The 17,514-nt window shown below is 47.4% G+C and overlaps 1 protein-coding gene and 1 long non-coding RNA gene across 3 annotated transcripts in view; one reads left to right on the top strand and one right to left on the bottom strand.

The window, feature by feature from the left end:
• Positions 1-17,514, top strand: part of URAD (ureidoimidazoline (2-oxo-4-hydroxy-4-carboxy-5-) decarboxylase) — a 116,871-nt gene that overhangs the window by 58,234 nt on the left and 41,123 nt on the right. The gene's annotated exons all lie outside the window — the stretch shown is intronic.
• The window catches only part of LOC146802076 (uncharacterized), a 45,036-nt gene continuing 43,470 nt past the window's right edge, over positions 15,949-17,514 (bottom strand). For both annotated transcript variants that reach the window (XR_014967694.1, XR_014967693.1), the window contains 2 exons: positions 16,328-16,409; positions 15,949-16,041 (listed from right to left, as the gene is read on the bottom strand). This is a non-coding gene — a long non-coding RNA (uncharacterized LOC146802076). The remainder of the gene's footprint in view (positions 16,042-16,327; positions 16,410-17,514) is intronic.

Genomic DNA, 17,514 nt, shown 5'->3' with positions numbered 1-17,514 from the left:
AGGCCTTTACCTTTTCAATATCTATACCCATTTCATTTGCTACTTCTTCTAGTCTTTCGTGCATATTTTTCGCTCTCCAGGTTACACTTTTGCACAAAAATAGTAATTCCTCATCTTGATAAGTTTTTAATTTCTCTGTGGGGATAGTTCCTACTATTAACTCTTCCAGTACCATTCGTAGTTTGGCCACATCTATTGATTGGGATTCTTTGACTTTTCTCTGTAAGCTTCTCAACCATTCACTTAATTCTTCCGTAGATGGACCTACTGGTTTTTCTACATCACCTCGCTCTGAATCCTTTTATGTTTCTAATATTGATTCCACTGTCATTACATGTCTTTCCTCTAAATTTTGGCCTATAAAAGGGTTACTCGAAACATTTGGTTCGATCATACTCATTGTCTGTCTCCATGGATTCTCATTCTGGCTCTGCTTTGGCTTCTCAGCCTGTTTATTGTTATTATAAGGAACTATTAAACAATGTTCACTATCTTTCTGTTTATCAAAAATAGGCATCACAGGGCCTATCGTCACTGGAACAGTCATAGCTTCTGGATTTTTAGTCAATTTTTGAATCTTTTCAGTTAATTCTAAAGTTGTTTTTGTTAATTCTGCCGAACTTTCACCATTTACCCTACTCTCTGATTTTCTCTCTACCTCTCTATTGGAATTACTTTTCTCTTATTCTTGGGACATTGGTTCTGACTTAATGATTCATAAAGTTTCTCTCATTGGGGCACTTGGTGTTAACATTTCTGATTCTGGTTGATACGGAGGTGGATTTTTATAAAACATGTCATCCAGAACATCATCCTCCGACTCATTCACTCCATACCCTCTTGATTCAACATTATGTCTTTTCTCTGTGCATTTTCTACCTCCAATTTCTTCAGCAGTTCTTACGGGAAATAGACCTTCAGTCATACTCGCATTCCGCCACCTTCTCATTCTCTCATCATGAGTGTCATGCCCATATCTACCAAACATATACTTATATCTTCCGCCACACCTCTGTCTCTCTCTGTCATGCATCTCATCTTCTCATTCTGTCAATGCTTCAAATTGTGTCGGTCTTGGTCTTGGTTCTAAATTCATCATCTTTTCTCTCAAATTTCTCAAAACTGCTAAATTAAATGAACCATGCTCTGGAAAAGCCAAGACTCCGTCATCTTTAGTATATTTTACCCAATTGTCTAACCAAATACAAGTATGATATCCGTATTTCGCAACCATAAAGGATGCAGGGGTTTTCGGTGGAGGAAGTAATTGTACTTCCCTAGTCATAATCGGTTTGTCCTTTTTGAACCACTTCTTACTTTTTCCAAACCAAGACTTTTTCTCCTTTTCTGGGGGATCGTAATGCATCTTTTCTGTCTTCCGTGTATCGCTAGTTTCTCCTTATAACTGTTATTCTGACCTTTCCTAGCGCGACTCACACTAACGCACCAATCCGGAGCGTCTACATCACTTCTACAATTCTCCAATCCTAGCGCGGCGTGTACTAACGCACCAATCAGGAGCGTCTACGTTTCTAACTGACTGGCCAATCCCAGCGCGGTCTTTCTGACGTCAGCATCCGCTGCCGCAGCTCCTGCTTCTATTGACCCCTCCTTTACAAAATTCTTCCGGTAAACTTTTTACGTTCTTTCAATTCACAAATCCGTTAGTAGCACCATAAAAATGCCACCATTGTCTGCTTCGCTAACCAAAGAATAGCAAAGAGACCTTTTTCACAAGAATTCCGTCTTTTCCGAGAGCAGCGCTTACCTCTGCCCTACTACGGAATCGTCACTTCCGTTGATAAAGTAGCACATCCCTCTACCTTACCCTTCTAACAAGCATCAGCTAACCGTTTCTCCAGGATTAAGACACCTAGTTGGAGACCCAATGCTCCTGAGAAATAAACCCAGAGTTTCACAATTAACCTGAATGCTTTTTCATTCACGCACTTTCACACGGAAAAATGTAGTACACTCACACAGAATTCTGTCTTTCCCGAGAACAGCGAACAATCTGTCCTACTACAGAATTATGACATTCGTTAACAAAGTAGCACTTCCCTCTACTTTATCCTTCTAGCAAGCTTAGGAAACACCTAATACCTTTCCAGTGATAAGCGTTATCAGAGTATCTTCTGGACTCCTGGGGGCAGATTTATGTTCCCTGGCGCATTCCTGCAAATCAGCATGGATGTGCCAGGGAAGATGCATCACGCAAGTTTGCCCTTGCGCCAGCGCAGATGCGCCGCATTTACAATGCGGTGCATCGTGGCGCAAGGACAAGCAGATGCGTGACGTATCTGCCGGCATAAGGTTGGCGCATTGCTGAAGTTGTGTCGCAAGCGCGACTCAACTTCAGCACTGTTCCAACCTACCCCATACCTAACATGGTGCGTCAAGCCTTACGTCTGCTTCAAGCAAGCGCAGGGTTTTGACGCATCAGCGTTGGGAAAGTGACTCAGTGAAATCTGAGTCACTTTTCAGGGGCGTTCCTGCGACGGAACGCCCCCCCCTGCGTGGAAACGCCCATGTGAAACCTGACGCAGGTTTCATGTGGCACAGGGCTATACACCGTGACGCATCTCCATAGATGCGTCACGATGTAAATAGGGCGCAACGTGGCGCAGGGTTTACGCCGCTGCCGCGTCACAAAAGTGACGCAACAGCGGCGTAAAAGTGGTGCAACTCCAACATAGATCTGCCCCCTGGTACCTAAGACCAAAATTTCACAGATGACCTTCGCTACCATACACTTCTTTCATACAGGAGATATTTCTAATGGAAACACACGACAATGTCACCGAATCGAACCCAGACAATGCGTTGTGCAACTTCAATCGTTACACGTTTTCCCTGTGTACCTACAGAGCAACAAGAATTCCGTCTTTCCCGAGAGCAGCGCTTACCTCTGCTCTACTACGGAACTGTTACAAACTTCCGACTTCCTATATCCCAGAAGCCGTGCAGACAACATAAAACTTGACGCGACTCAACATAGTGTTAATACATAAACCAATACCAATCAATAATCAATATCAATAAGCAATGTACAAGCAATGATCACCTAAACCAAAACAGTAAAAACCATCCTCTGCTACCAGAAAAACTGTTGCAGCGTGGAATTTCAAATCCTCGCTTCATCACAGACCAAATATCACACTAACGATTTCACTCAATACATTCATTGGTGGGGCCCATAACACCAACACTCACACTTCATTAGTCTGCTCTTACGGGAGAGATAAGTGTTCCAAACGCTGACGTGAAAAGAATACCTTATAACCTAAAGGAATTTTATTTAAATAGTCATACACTAATATCCTTACTCCAACACCTCTTAATCTTAAACCTCGTGATATTCCTTCCACTTAGCCGATGGATCAAATTAGCTGAGTTGGAGAGGTGATTTTAATCTTTCATTCATATTCAAATCTTAACCGATTTCTTATCAATAATAACCCAACACATTTGTTTGTTAATCAATAATATTGTTTATCTAATTAATGCAAATTCAATAAAACGTTAATCAAATCACAGAACACCATATTTACCTAATCTGGCTATTAGTCGTCCTCTAAGTCAATCAAGTCGTCTTGCAGCACGCTACAGTCTCAAAGATTGAGTCTGGACCATAAGCGTGTACACATCGATCAATGCCCATCAATTTGAGAGTCCTCAGTTCATCAGCAAATGGGCAGCGATTTAGTCTGTCAAAGATTCAGGGAAACAGCTGTCCTGCAGTGTCACCGTCCTCTCCGTCAGCATAACGTCAGGAAAAGAAAATGTCCGCTACGCACACACTAACTCACTATTCTACCGTCTTTTATAATAAAAGTAATGACAAAATGTAACGAAAGTCAGTTTTGGGCACTTCTGATTGGTTGGTTAAGATCATCCATTTTGGTTTCCCAAAGTCTATGATGTCACTCCGTCAGACATGATCCATCCGGTTTGTCGAAAATTGTCCTTTGTTAAAGCTCTTGGCAAAAGTCCAGTCGTGACCTTATTCGGGTACAGGCTGTGTAGGTCATCTTGAGGCCACTTATTCAGGAGCCTGGTACATGCGCACTTGGTCTGAAACCTCGTGGAATGGTAGCTGTCTCGTCGAGTACGTTAGTCAGCCATCTTGTCATAGGCCAAATGGTCAACTTAAGCGAAACAAACACAAAAAAGTAATTAAAACATGGAAATAACGAATAAAATGTTTAACCCTCACTAATTACCCTATGTGTATGTAATTATCTAGCATAATGGTGATATTTAAAGCGTTTATACTCACCCAATGATGTCATCTGGTGCAACTTACAATTACGTCACAAAAGCATATATCATACAATATTCTATTTTTCTAGTATTAGTATGCATTCGTATATTAGTTTACAAATTATTTTAGCCATGCAAAATGCAAATCCCACGTATAAATCATACATTAGTAAGGTTGGTTAGGTATCACTCAAAACACTTAATATTATTACAATTTAATAGATTATTCTAATTAGTATGAAGATGCAGAAATGGGGGAGGTATACAAAATTTTGTACTACCCGCTCCATCAGTATCCTTGCAGCCAGGACCACTAGTTCTCCTTGGCACGATGTCAGGGGTGCCCTGTAGATGTAGTCTTTCTTGGACTTGCAACGTGGAAGTGTGATCTACTGTCTCTCTCTTCCTATTCCACATCCAGTAAAAGTGCAGATGGAATGATGGTGGATCAGTTATGTGTTGTTTTCCACTGTACAGTCCTGGGTGAAGTACTTTCTCCATCTGGTGATTCTTTACCTCCGACGGGATTTGCAGTTGCAGAACGTCCATCTCACGGATGCCCCTCCCTCGTGGGTGTCCCCTCTCACCTGACGACCGGGAGGCCCTTTGCTGCCAGGCTTCCACTGGACTGGTGGACTTCCACCTTCTCGCTCCAATCAGGTTGGAGGAGTCGCTACGGGTCACCTCTGCGTGTCCTAAGTTCCACCTGAAAGGGTGTTGCTGGCACTTGCTCCTTTGCATGCTACCTTTGTCCTCCCAGGATTTCCAGAGCGAGCTTCAACAGTCCATCTCTCGTGTCGGGACCCGCTGCCACTGGTGTCCCAGAGGACTCTGCCCCTTGGATATCCACGGTCCTGTGTCCGTTCCATCCCAGAGGTAGTTGTTACCAATGGTCCGGCCTGCTCGCCTCTGTCATCACCAGGTGATCTAAGGATTCGCACGTGAATGTGTACTCCCAGCGATACTTATGTTCTCCAGGCACTGTGTTCCGATGTTTATGATCCTTTGCACTTTTCCCTTTGGGTGTTTTCCCTTCTGGTGTGTGAGTTGACTTGTCCCGCACACCTCTTTACTCTTCTCCTGTTTTCTTCCTTCGCCATGGCGTCTTGCCACTCACGATCTGTCTTCTCTTTCCTTCCTTCGTGAAGTGGTCTGGTCTTCTATCTTGCTGGTCTGCCCTAACCAGGCCTCTCCGTGTAGCGTGCACTTTACACGTGTCTCCCTGGTCTTGTCCTCCCCTAGGACACTATCTTCACTTCGATCTGTGACTGGACCTGTAGTCACGACCTTCTCTCGCTCCATTACTTCTGACTTCTAGTTGATGTCTTTAAACTTCTCTTCTGTCACTTCCTGGTCCTCTTCGCGGACCTCTCCTCGGTCATTCACTTCACGGACCTCTTGTCAGATCTCTTCCTTCTTCTTGTCAGACCTCATGTCAGACCTCTTCCCTCTCTGACCTCTTGTAGGTTAGCGTCATCCTTGCGACCATCTGGCGGGTCAGCTTATTCCTCCTTGCGACCATCTGGCAGGTCGGCTTCTTCCTCCTTGCGACCAACTGACAGGTTGGCTTCTTCCTCCTTGCGACCATCTGACAGGCCGGCTTATTCCTCCTTGCGACCAACTGGCAGGTCGGCTTGTGGTGTCTGCCACCTCAGTGTAGGCAGTTGCCCAGTTTGTCCACTTTGCTTTACTATGCCATGGTTTTATTTTTTTCCAGATGCTGTTGTGCCTTGCATCTGGCACTGTTGCCTTCCTTAGTTTTCCTTCACTTCAGCAGCTGGGATCTGCCTCACCCTAGTCACAGTCATTCTGTCCTCCTCTTGTCACCCCATTGCATCTGCTGGTCAGTACTGCAGAATTGCCACTAGATGGCACTGTTCGCACTACCGTTGTCTATGTATTTAAGGCCCTAGCAGCTTCCCAACGCTGCGGGCCTCGTGTGCAGTTACTGAATGAGTGCACCGGCTGGTCAGATCATGCTGTTCTCCCCCTGTCTCTGCCGGTTGTGAGTTACAGACGCCCACAGGCGCCTCGTGCCTTGCCTTCAAGCTTTCAGGGGCCTTGCTGCTTTCCTCCCCGGTGAACCTTCTCTCCGCACATGACTCTGTCTCTTGGTGGGGGGGTGTAAGAAAGTGGGTTTCTGTTACAGTAACCCCCCCCTTTTTTGCCTAATAGCTGATGCACTTTTCCTTGTTGTGCCCTGGGCTCCTGCCAATCAGGTGCCCAGGGCCTGTGTTCCTTCCCTAAAAACTGCCTAACAGCCAAAACCCAAATTGGCAAACCCTGGCCACATGTCAGCCCCTTGTAAATGGTACCCTAGGTACCCAGGGCCTTGTGACCAGGGAAGGCCTCTAAGGGCTGCAGCACTCATTGTGCCACCCTTAGAGGCCCTGTACCCTAACACACACACACTGCTCTTGCAGGCTGAGTGTCTTGGTACAAGACAAAACAGAGAGACGACATGGCACACATCTCTGTGTGCCATGCCCACAACCTACACTGCCCTGGCATACATCAGCCACCCCTCTAGCTGGGTGCCCTATGCCAGTGGTGTGGGCACAGAGGCAGGAGCCCTGTCTCCCTACAATACCCAGGTCCATTCCTGGGTCCTGTAAGTGCAGTGCTGCCATCTAAGAGTACATGGTGCTGGGAGCTTGTCAAACACGAACTCCACAGCACCATAAAGGCAGCACTGAGGACTGAGAAGTTTGGTATCAAACTGCTCAGCACATTAAACCCACACTGATGCCAGTGTGGGATTTAATGTGGGATTTAATGTACCAAGCACCACAGAGGGCATCTTAGAGAGGCCCCCTGAAACCTAACCTACAATCCACGTCTGTTCTGAGGCAGCCTAGGCTGCCACACAGCAGACATGTTGCTGGACCCCTGGGTAGGAGAGCCCTGCTCTCCTGGGTCTGCAACAATACACATCCTGGGCGAGGTGCTAAATCTCCTCCATCAGGATGGGCAGGGGGAAGCTTCAAAGGCATTCCGCCTCTGTGAGCTTCCCCAGGCCACTGCAACCCCCCACTCTGGCGGGAAGCTTGGCCGGAAACCCCAAATAAGGACAGGGGATGTGCCAGCCTGCCAACCCCACCCCTCAGGTGGGGGAGGCGAGGTGAAGCACATCTCCGGGCTCTCGCCATCTTGAAGATGGGGAGCCCTGCCTAATCAGGACTAGGCTACTGCCCCCCTCCCACAGGAGAGAGGGAGGATAGGGGGTGTACCCACCCCAGGACAGGGACCCATTGGTCCCTGCCCTTCACCTACCTATAACGCCCCTAAATCTAGTATTTAGGGGCACCCTGAACCTTCCTTCCCCAGATTCCAGATGCCAAAATCCGAAGATGAGCTAGAAGAAAGAAGACCTGCCCTGCAGCTGCTAAGAAGAGGAAGACACCAACTGCTTTGGCCCCAGCCCTACTGGCCTGTCGACCCTCGAACCTGCTCCTGCTCCAACCCGGCATCTCTTGTGGCCAGCAACCTCACAAACCCCGGAGGACCTGGCTACCCTTTGACTCTAAGCCCACTGGGACTCCCATGAGTAGAGGCTCTACTCAAAACCTACTTCTAATCCCTGGCAGCAGCCAGGAACCGCGAACCCAGCACACTCTGCACCAGCCAAGCCTGGCCTGTGCCGGAGTGAACAAAGACCTCGAGGACGACCCTATGGTGACTGTGACCCCGAGTCCAGCACCCAAGGACCTCCCTCGACACCTCGACACTCCTGAAGAAGCCTGCAGCCTCAGAACCAGGTGCCCCCCCAACCACGATCAACACAGGGTAAGATTTCCCGACACCAAAAGGCACCCCTGAACCCGGTGCCCCGCAGCCCCCTGTGCCCAATCCCGGGGTACCTACCTATCCTCCATCTACCCAACTTACCTCTCGAAGGGGTGGTGGCACCTGAAGAATCTTCGTCCCCGAGCTTGCAGTCTTTATCTAAACCGGAGATTTTCCATTGAAATCAATTGAGCGCTCGAAGGCTCAAAAGCACCCTGCACCCAGCCGCCGGAGTGGCCCTGGCAGTGCAACCTCTACACCTATCTACTTCCCCACCTGCTCTTAGGTGAGCTCCCAGTGCTGGATCTTGGTGCCCAGCACTGACTCTGAAAAATACTTACAACTGTACTTACCAGTAGGCCTGGGCTAAAAATCCGTTCCGCTCGCAGAAATTGCGATAATTTGACATTTTCGCGTTCCGCGGAGAGCGCGAAAATGTCAAAATTTCCGCAATCCGTATTTTACCGGAAATTTTTTGCTTGCTCGCACTGTAAAATAATACATTCTTGCGTGCGCGCGATCGCCTTACCTGAATCCCCGCGTTCGCCGACTAGTTTTCCCAATCCGGTCGCGTTCTCCACGAGATGTTGGATTGTTGGTAGCCATTTGCGCTGTCTCCCGACAGTTCGCGCCCGCAGTAACATCATTCGTCACGCGATCACGTCTTTCTTCTCGCGATCATGCACCGCGAGACAAGTGAAAACAAGATGGCCGCGCCCGCGAGCAACCGCATGGGTAAGTTGGCGAGCCGCGACCACGCAGAACATAACGCAAATGGGCGGGAAAAAAACTTCCGCATCTTCGCGATATTTCCGCGTGTTTGCGGAGATTTTTAACATTTTCGCGATAATTTGCAAAAGTGAATTTCTCAAATTCCGCCCACCCCTACTTACCAGTAACCCAATTTTCTCCCATAGGAAACCATTGACTGTTTTTCTGTGAAATTTCTTCTGTCAATTTCTGCAAATGTTAAATATTCTTTAAAAATCGTATAATATCTGAAAACGGAATTACTTACCTGTTTTGGATAAAGGTCCCAGTACTTAGTCTAGGCACCCAGTACTGGATTACAAAAGTAACAAGAACATACTATACCTGCAACTTGAATTTTCTGCCATAGGGAATCATTGACTGTTTTCTATGAAATAGTGTCTAATTTTAAAATAGCAAAATATTGTCTTAAAATCATCACAGTAATTAAGTCGACTTTTATCACTTGATTCCAAGTACTGACCCAGGACTGAATCTAGGATCCAGTCCTGGAATTCTAAAAGTAATCCTAAAAGTAATCTGTGGCAACTTGAAACTTCCATTGAACTCAATTCATTATTTTGTTTAGAATTGTGTTGCCTATTGCAACCACTTGTAACTTTCTACAAATGTTAATTGCATATTGCAAAAGTATTTATATAAAGCATCTCATTCTGAGAAAGTATATTTTAATACCTATTGTTGGTTCTAAAATAAAACAAGCATATATTTTTTATATTTAAACCATAGGCCTAGAGTTCAGTTATTGAGTGTGTGAGACCATTTGCTGGCTGAGTGTGTACAACAAATGCTTTACACTGTCCTCTGATACTGCCTTACTGCTCGACCAAGCTACCACTTTAGAAAGTAAGGTTATATCTAACTTTAGCCTCTGCCAAACCTCTGGGGACTGTGGACTCTGTACACCCTGTACCTATTTGGGAACAGTATATACAGAGCCACTTTCTCACAGGGGGGCAATCCTACCGTGAACGCGCTTCCCTTGATGCCCCTGAGGCTTCCTGCATGCCGCTTGAGTCCACGCAGCACCTCCGCCGGGTAAGTGCTCTTTTCTTCTGTTATTCATTAAAAAACTAATGGTGTGTTTTGGCCGTGTTTGCAGTAACAGCGGGCCCTCTTGCACTGCTAGTGCCGCCTCATTCTCCGCTTTTCCTTCGGTAGGCGGGACACCTCTCTCGCTGCCTTGCGAGCCTCCCCTTGCTGTCTTTTCCCTCACGCGGCCTCACTCCTGGTACTAGTTGCTCCGGCTAGCCTCAGTCTCACCCCACACGCTGCAGAGCACAGCTCACTGTCGCTGTGTATCCCCGATACACACGGGTGACCGGCCGCCACAGGAAGGCTCTCTCTACGGCCCTGTAGGTTCTGATGGCTTATTCACTTTCTCGTGGGGGTTGTGTGTTCTCGGCAGTTTTGCTGCAGGGGATGCGCGCGGTCCTTGCCATCAACTCGCGCAGCTCCTGGGAACACCACAGCCCTTTCGCGGCACACAGACTCGTGTGGTGGGGGGGCAGGAGCTGTCTCTGGACACTGTGTAGCGTGGCTACGGGACGCTGTCCCCATTTAATGCGGGTGGGCTCCGCTTCCGTTGTGGCTTTAGCAGGACAGTGGCAGATGCATGCCAGGACTCCCTTTCCACGCCCTGCCATTGCTCACCTTCTACCCACTCGTCGGGTGTGACTCGGCCTCACAGCAGTCTGCGGCGGCGATCTGTGGCGGCGGCCGGCGTCTCAGCAGTCCGGCCCCGCCCGCCTTGTCTTCTGCCCTCCCTGAGCTTTACATTTCCAGAGTCATGGGCAGCCGGTCCATCCGATGCGGGGTGAGCTCCCGCCCTGCTTCTTGCACCCCCGGGGCTCTTTCTCAGTCCTTGGACTCGCAGGCGTGTCCCGCACTTCGGCGCGGGGGGGGGGCACAGTCGATGCTGGCTCTGCAGGATCGGGGTGGGATCCCGATCGCCTTCTTCACTTCATGCAGGCCTGGGGCTCTTCAGATGCCCCGCGGGCCTATTAGGGGGGCGGCGCGCCTCCTCGCAGGGGGTGCCCGTCACACGGGCAGCTCTCTCCCCCTTTCTTCCATCTGCTGGGCTGCTGCACGCACGGGCACAGCCCCCTCGTCGCCAATGTAGAGTTGGCGGGCGCTAGGCCCACATACTCGTGATAAAGGATACACAGACACATATAGTTGGGGTGGATAACTGGCCCAGAGCACGAGCGCTCGGCCCCTTTTATTATCAGGGTCACCTGACTGGTGACGCCTGTGGTGGGTGGGTGTTCAGTGTGTGGTACAGCAGGGGGAAACACTAGAATGTATCCAGCCGGATACTACACATGGGTAGTAAGCGCTATATAAATACAAGTTACTATTACATGAATACACGTCTCACTTGCACAATTCTGAATTTAGAAACAGGTTTGCATTTTGGGCGATTGTTGACTGGACCGTTTTCAGACAAACGATCTGCCAGCCAACAGGAAACGGTTAATTCCCAACCCCCATGCAACTTATTCCTCAACACAGCTCTGTCTATCTCTTCCTTGTGACTTGCATTCTCTATCCCCATCCTCCGCTCTCTTCGTATCCTTAATCTATCCTGTTCATCCCATTCTTCTCTCTCTTGTTCCCACCTTTCTTTTTTTATTTTCGGTTTTCGTTCTCTTTTCGGTCCCTTGAATCTTCTTGTCCCATTTGTGACACTCCACTATCACTAGGACAGTTTTATATCCCCGACTTTGGTGCTGCTAACCTTCAGAAAGGAACTATATGACACGACAATTTACGCATTTCTCGGGTGTGCTATTTTACATTTTGTAGCAGCAAAGAACAGAATATATTTGCGATATCATTCTATGACGCAGAATCGTCCTAAATATGGAGAGCAAAATATCAAAACAATGCTTGTTAATGTGGACGCTAGGTGGCACTCTAAGACCAATCTTTAAGTCCCAGCTTGAGAATTGCAAGTTCAGGTGTTAAACCTAAGAAACCTTAGTGCAAAATGGCAGTGCTTATATTACTGTAAGCGTACACGTATGGGGAAGTAACCATTTCAGAGATTATATCAGGTTTATCATTAATCGTTGATTTAAAGGCAATTATCCGTTAAACGGGGTCGGTCATACCGAAAAAGCTTTGTGGGATTGTTAACCTAAGCAGATCAACAGGAGAGATACTGCTGGGTGTTGTGATAATGACAAGGACAGATAATAGAAAGAGTTAATACTATAGGAACCTGAATGTGCTTCTGTGTACCATATTATATGATTTGTACTTATAGAACCAGCCATACTAAAGCTTTCACATGACAAACTGTCTCCTGGTGCTACCGGACTTGTCATCATCCTCACAGGCACAGTTAACCATAACATCCGCTTAAAACTTTGAATGAAAGAACGGGCCTTGAAGGAAATGTCCTGAAATGGTCCAAGTCTTACTTATCATCGGAACTCAAGGTGTAAAAATTAAGCTTGGACAAAGCTCTATGCTACGCTTGTGTAGTTTGCGGAGTTTGCGCTACTTCGCACTATGCGAATTGCACATAGCACAGTGCAAACACGCGTAACGTAATACAGCGGTCATTTTTTGCTTGCTCGCGGTCCTCAACGTTGAGTTGGCAACCGCGAGCAAGCAAAATGACATCCCGGCGAGACTTTTTCCTCGTTCCTGATCAGCAACATCAAGTTGCTGATCGCGAGCGGGGAAAATAAACCTCCCGGCGAGCTTCTCAACGCGGGGAGGTCAGGTTTCTCATTGTGAGTGGTCGCGTATGCTCGCGATGAGAAACTACCAGTCCGCGTTGAGAAAGCTGCCGCTCGAGTAGAAATCTACTCGAGCGGCAGAAAACGACCGCTTGCACTGTGCAAGATGCAGTTTGCACTAATTGCACAGTGCGGACAGGCATCCGGCACTGTGCAATCAGTGCGAACAGCATCTTGCACAGTGCACTACGCAGTTTGCGAAGCTACGCGTAGCTCGCGTAGTGCAAAGTGCACTTCGCGTAGCTCCGCGTAGCGCTACTTCGCAAACTACGCCCAGGGTTAGTAAAAATAAACTGTTGTAGCTTTTTAGCTCAGGTGAGACCACACTCAACTGCAGCGTCTCCGGTCATGACTGGCACCACTGCTATCTGATGTCTTTAATTCTTGTGTCCATGATTACCTTGGATAAACTTATCAAAGACCATATAATATGAAGACAACGCAAGACAAGGCCATTATTATTAATTGTGCGGAGCGAAAATAACGCACGGGTTCCATGCATTTATTTTAATCCACACGATTACAAATTTACCGCATGCAATTTTTAAGCATTCATATTTATGAATGGGAAAGATGTGCAAACTTTAATTATGAGTTGTATGGCAAGTAATTCCTCATGAGGTATTGCCGCGCAAAGACTCCTACTGTGGGAGCAGGTGATAATTGTTATATATGCTTTCACAATATTAGGAGGGCAACCTAATTTCCTTGTTCACTTTGAACTTTTCTATTCGAATTGCATGTATCTGTAATCACTCTTTTGTTTTCGATTACTTTCCATATTTCGTTTTTCAATTAATTACCAGATGTTGGTGTCTTTTTCCTTAAAGTATCCAATTCCATCACGCTTAAAACAGACCCAGACCATCCTTACTTTATCTTTCCCAGTCGGGACGTCATCAAATCGCTTTGCGAATGTAAAGACCCTGCCAATAGTCCTGTTCATCCATCCTGATTTTTCCTAACTTCCTTTAGTTCCTCTTGGTGTGTTTTGATGATTTTATTCAAAATTACACCGTTTTTTCTCTGTTAGCTCCTTTAAATTCATCTCTCTTAATTCTAACTCAAATTTTTCTATCTGTTCTTTTGTTATCATAACCTTCCTATTTTTTTTATCAAAGTATTCATCATGTTAAATAAACCATTGTACAAATTTTCCTCCCATTCGGTCAACGGTAATTGTTATCTACAAAAGAAAACAAATTGATAGATAATATCCCAAAATACATTCTAATTTATTGGTAATCATTGAACAGTTAATAAAATACTTATGCATCCAAGTTTCCTAAAGAAATAATATTAAAAATGATGTAGACACACTCCAAGTGCCCATCCTGCATCACAAACGCTACCTATCTTTACCTTATTCTGTTCCCACTAATAGAACTGTGACCCCATCTTCCACAGCCTCACTAAAGAATACAATTAAATCAACCATTCTAATAAAAAATACGTTTTTCAAAATACTTTGATACTTTTGAGTAGAGGGGCTGAGCCAACAGATCAACATGGAGAGCCGAGCCAGAGCTGAGTCAGGGGCCTGGCTGGACTCTTCCAGCACCTGCACCAGCCGAGCCCTAAACATATTTGCATAGCTGCCAAGTTTTCAGATTGCTCATGTGTGACATTTTCATAATCAGTGTATTTTTGAGTGACGTTTAACAACTATGAGTGACATTTTCTCGCAAGTGGAATCCAGTAGTAGCATGGCATAGCTGCCAAGCCTTCTGATTCCATAAGTGTGACATTGCTGTATCTTCATTATGTGTGACGTTTGATTGCCATATGTGTGACACTTTCAGAGATTTTTTATGGTGAGTGCAGTCAAGCCGTTTTGTCCATGGCATGTCCCTAGTGCCACCCTGTACACACACTGAATGTAAGCTCAGCTAAGCTGTGTAGATGCCTATGATGGGCCAAAATGCATTGACTGTAGTGTGGGATGTACCAGCTCCCGCACATAAATGCAATTCACAAGGGTGTTTTAAACCATTTTTATATTCATTGACACTAATATGGCATGTGATCTAATGCAGTGAGGACGTTCTAAAAGAGCTTTCAATGGAGCCATCTGAAAGGGCTTTAGCCTGATACAGTTAATAGGTAAGCAATCGGACTGCAAAGTCAGAATTGGCAGAAAGCGTAAATTACATTAGAGAAAGCCCCTTCGCAATCACTGCCTCACCTAGAAACACAAACGCTGCAAAATATAAATAGTGTTTCTCATTCAGTGGCATTTCCCACCTGCAGGAGTTTCAGATATGCACATTTTTTCCATTTACTTAAAGTGGACCAGCAAACATTAATATATTAGATTTATTTTGCTACCCGCGCACTACAGTCAGCATCTGTTAAACCACCCCATCTACTCCAATTCTCTCTCTTACCAGCAGCTGCAACATAGTTCTGGAACACTTTAAGGCCTGGTGTAGGCTTGCCCATGTGTCAGGAGAGCTCTTTGGCTGTTTTGATCCATGGAGCTGGCTGCCACTAGGTGTCACTGTCTGACAGCTAATTAAAAGGGTAGAGCCATCCACAGCAAGACAGCGGGGGGGGAAAAAGAGATAGCCTGCTTAGCTTTCTGTGACAAATTATCAATCATGCGGTAATGCAAGAACCAATTTAAACTGCTTTACCCTAACTTGACATGCGCGGCACTTGTCAGGACTGTAATTGCCATGTAAATCATACAACAAACATCAAGTAAAAATATGTTAACGTTTCTTCCGAATTTAAATAAGTGTGTTTCTTTAACACCCGGAAGCGTTTTACCTTCGTATGTCTGATTATAATTCTGAATTGAGGGGCATTTATTAAAAGTGATATTTTTTAAAAATTGCTGTTGCCTGTCCCTGCTCTGACAACAATGCCATTAGGGTCATATTCGCAAGGAGGTATTGCCGAATTAACGGCACTTTATCGCAGCCAAAGTTGTGATAAATTTACCTCCCCATTCACAAGCTGGTGCTAACAGCCCACAGCACCAGTTTTCCTGTGATAGCAGCCGCAAAAAACATCGCCACAGAGGATCCCCGCAACTATTGCTAATGAGATGCAGAGTGGGCGTTCCCGTGCCAAAAGCCACGACCACACCACTCCTTACCATTCTCAACGACCAGACAGATCACAAAACCAGCCACATCAGAAGGGCAACAGATGCCATGGAGCCACACATCATGCGGCCCGGACACCCAAGAGGGCCACAATACCCACTGACACAAACCCCCCCGGCCACCACTCCCTGGCACCCCCCCCCCCCCAAAGACATGCCACATCAGCGACACAAAAACATGTACAAAATATTCTGCATGATGTCGCACAATCACAACAGTTGAAATGCATGTGTCGTCACAGAAATGAGCATCACACATTCACTTTCGAAGCAACAAATAAAACTTTATTAAAATGAACACCAAAATCAAATGAAGACACATGGCGCCTCCCCGCGGGAATGTCCATAGGTCACAGCCTGCAAGACAAAAAACATGATGAGAAGGTGTGTCCTGCGCACATCATAGGACAGAGCGAGAGCGAATGAGAGAGAGAGAGGAAGAGAGGGAGAGAGAGAGAAGAAGAGAGGGGGAGACAGAGAGAGAGAATAAGAGAGGGGGAGAGAGAGAGAGAAGAAGAAGAGAGGGAGAGAGAGAGAGAGAGAGAGAAGAAGAGAGGGGGAGAGAGAAGAATAATAGAGGGGGAGAGAGAGAGAGAGAAGAAGAGAGAGAGCTGCCCCTGCGCACCCAGGCCACACTGCTCACCTGCTGCCACCGGTGTGTTTCCAACCACTTGCCCGCATGTAGTGCAGTCCATTAGGTCACACATCTGAGTCAGAGCCGTCATCTGAAACAGAGTCCAGATACATGACTGGCACAGTACACACACTCGCACACGACAACAGTGCCTGCTCGCCCATGCACACACAGACAGAGGCATCACATAGGCACCCGCCGCCCACGGAGCGCCCGCCCATGCACACCCAGGCCTCACTGCTCACCTTCCACCACCGGCGTGTAAACTGGATGTCCCACCACATGCCGCTGCAAGCCACAAGCCCGGGGCCCGCAGACATGGCACCCTCCACACCATGCAGCCACGCTCCGTAGGCCATCAGGTCTCACGTGTGTGGCTGGGTCTAATACTCCATGGCTGAGAACATACCAGTGCACCCGACAACATCGCAGGCTGCACACCCGCTCAGTTTTGATTTGTTTAGCATTACGTACATCAATTGTGTGTCTTTTGCACACCCAATCAACCCAATGGGTGCCACTAAGTCTGTTACCCGGAAGCAAGGCCACGTGGCTGTAGGCCCGCACTGCCCGCTGGCTCTGGCCTACACTGCGGTCCAGCAGGGCACACGAAAGCTGAGTTGCCCGGACCTCCGGGACGGGGCATCATCGCAGGCTGCCCACCCGCTCAGCAGCTTAGGGTGCCACTGGCTCAGTGCACCTAAAGCCACCATCCCGTGGCGGGGTGCCTGTGCCTGCCGCAATGCGCCGGGTGCGACTAACCCTGTGCAACCCCAGTCAGTGCCACATGGTGGTTGGCCCTTGACGTATGCATGCCTGGGTAGCCACTAACCCTGTGCAACCCTAGTCAGCACCACGTGGTGGTCGGCCCCTGCCGTACGCAGGCCTGGATTGCCACTAACCCTGTGCAACCCCAGTCAGCGCCACGTGGTGGTCGGCCCATGCCGTACGCAGTTCTGGTTTGCCACTAACCCTGGGCAACCCCAGTCAGCGCCACGTGGTGGTTGGCCCATGCCGTACGCAGACCTGGGTTGCCACTAACCCTGTGTGGAACAAAACTCTTGTGCCCTTTATGATTGGGAACCGTGGCGTCCGTCATCAAATCACCACGGGCAGAGCAGAATGTGATGTCGTCGGCCCCTTATGTTGGCGGAGTCACATGGCCTGTGACGCCTGTGCCGGATGGGTGTGGTGTG

Source organism: Triturus cristatus, chromosome 8 (assembly GCF_964204655.1).
Source record: "Triturus cristatus chromosome 8, aTriCri1.1, whole genome shotgun sequence".
Classification (NCBI taxonomy): Eukaryota; Metazoa; Chordata; class Amphibia; order Caudata; family Salamandridae; genus Triturus; species Triturus cristatus.
Note: the sequence above shows the minus strand (reverse complement) of the source record. Positions and strands in the feature narration are given on the sequence as shown.